Genomic DNA, 2,790 nt, shown 5'->3' with positions numbered 1-2,790 from the left:
ACATATTTGTTATAGGTTCGTGAATCGACCAGTGACCAAGTCTTACTTCCCGACGAAGTAAAAATTTGTGAAAGTGAGTTATAGTCCCACTTTTAAAAACCTAATATTTTGGGATGAGAATACATGCAATTTCATAAATGATTTACGAAATAGACACAAGTAAATGAAACTACTTTATCTGGGTGAATGATCGAAGCCGAATATGCCCCTTTTTAGCTTGGTAGCCTAAGAATTTGGGAACAGACCCTCAAATTGACGCGAATCCTAAAGATAGATCTATCAGGCCCAACAAGCCCCATTCTGGAATTTAGAATGCTTTAGTACTTCGAAATTATCATGTCCGATGGGTGTCCCGGAATGATGGGGATATTCTATATGCATCTTGTTAATGTCGGTTACCAGGTGTTCACCGTATGAATGATTTTTATATCTATGTATGAGATGTATTGAAATATGAAATCTTGTGGTCTATTATTATGATTTGATAATATATAGGTTAAACCTATAACTCACCAACATTTTTGTTGACGTTTTAAGCATGTTTATTCTCAGGTGATTATTAAGAGCTTCCGCTGTTGCATAATAAAATAAGGACAAGATTTGGAGTCCATGCTTGTAAGATATAGTGTAAAAACTGCATTCAAGAAACTTATTTTTGATGTAATATATATTCTTATTGTAAACCATTATGTAATGGTCGTGTGTAAACGGTATATTTTAGATTATCATTATTTAATAATCTATGTAATGCTTTTTAAACCTTTATCGATAAAATGAATGCAGTCTTTGAAAAACGTCTCATATAGAGGTCAAAACCTCGCGATGAAATCAATTAATATGGAACGTCTATAATCAATATGAACGGAACATTTCAGTTGGTATCCGAGCGTTGGTCTTAGAGAACCAGAAATTTTCATTAGTGTGTCTTATCGAGTTTGTTAGGATATATTGGTGAGTCTGGACTTCGACCGTGTTTTCTTTAAAAACGATTGCTTAACACTTTTGTTGAAAACTATATATTATTAACATGTAAATATTCTGTGATATATTAACCTCTTAATGTGTTTGATATTGTGTGATAGATGTCTACCACTAGTACAAATCTCATCGAATCACCTAATAATAATGAAGAGTCGAACATAATTTGGGAAAATTCACAAATTCCAGAAGAGGAACCGGAAGAAGAGGAACCGGAAGAAGAGGAATCAGAAGAGGAGGAACCGGAAGAGGAGGAACCGGAAGAAGAAGAGGTTCCAGAGGAAGAAATATTGATACCTACAATAGATCGATTAAATAAAAGAAAATCATCAACCAACGGACCAAAGTTAAAAATGGTCAATGGTGTTTCCGCCGAGGAAGCAAAATATTGGGAAGATTACCAATTTTCCGATGAATCGGATCCCGATGAGGATTCCGATGATGTTATAGAAATTACCTCGTCCCAATTTAATATGGCAAAAGAAAATAATAAGGGAAAAGGTATAAAAATAGAGAAACCTGATTCCAACCCCGATGAACTTTATATGTATCGGCAATGTCCGTATTTCCTAAATTGTAACAATAACCGGGAACCACTAAATCACCAGGTTTTTCTAAACCATTGTGGAAAACGACGGCTCATATTAGAGGAACACCATATGTACCTAGAAAATTAGGAAAATGAACCAAGTCCGAAGAAGAAGAAATCAGTGATTCAGATTAGAGGGTTGTAATCATGTTGTGTATTATATGTATTGTAGTGTGCTTGTACTTTTATGTTCTATGTAAAAATTGCTTGTATTGTTTGTTAATTAACTTTTACGAATCTAATCATTGTCTATTTTACAGTATAAAAACACAAAATGGACGTTAAGGATAGACAACCAAAAATTTTAGAAGACCTACCAGGAGATATGATTGATGAAATCTTTTCTAGAGTTGGGCAGAATTCATCAGCACAATTAGTTACGGCAAAATTAGATTGTCAAACATTTGAAAGACATTCCAGGCATGCCTTAGTATATAAAAGACTTTCCTTTGAAAGATGGGGTATATCACATTGGGGAAACTTTAAGTTACGCCAAGTTTTCTTTAAGGCATTTAGTGTGGGAAACCCAGATGCAATTTTACGCTACGGGTTACGAACCTATTTTGACTCAAAATATCCCAACATAGGACTCCGTTCTTTAGAAAAAGCTTCTAACATGCAACATAAAGTAGCATGTTATGCTTACGGGTTAATAATGGTCGCTTCTCATCAAATTGAGAAAAAAGAACATTGGGTTGCAACTTTTAAATAAAACATTCTCACAAGTGACGGACTCAGTAGTTGGGGTAAGAAACAAGGTTTTTAGATTGCTACGAGGCTGTTGGGCATTAAGAAACCCTCGTCCTTTTGACGACATTACAACATGCTGCCTAGCCAATGGTCATAACGGTTACTTTCCACAAGATCAAGGATGGGAAGTCGTCTTAGTAAAACCAGAATGCATGACTTGTTTCTGGACTTATGAATTACGTGTCTTTATTTCTTTTATTGAACAACTTGCGTATTAACTAGAATTGCCTTTATAGCTGCTGAGTAGCAAAGATATTATGTGCTATATTTCATCCTATATGTATAATAGTGGTATTGTAAGTTTGTAAAATATTGTATAAAGGTTTGAACGCGAAATATTATTGTAATAAGTTTTTCATATAGAAGCGTAGTAGTTGAGTTGTATAGTAGCTAGTAAGTATGAACTTAACGGGTAGGTGCTACCCGAATTAAAACTATAAAATGCTAATATGAAGAAAAAGCTTTTATAAATA

The sequence above is a fragment of the Rutidosis leptorrhynchoides genome, chromosome 11 (genome assembly GCF_046630445.1).
Source record: "Rutidosis leptorrhynchoides isolate AG116_Rl617_1_P2 chromosome 11, CSIRO_AGI_Rlap_v1, whole genome shotgun sequence".
Lineage (NCBI taxonomy): Eukaryota > Viridiplantae > Streptophyta > Magnoliopsida > Asterales > Asteraceae > Rutidosis > Rutidosis leptorrhynchoides.
This window is presented reverse-complemented; position numbering follows the sequence as displayed.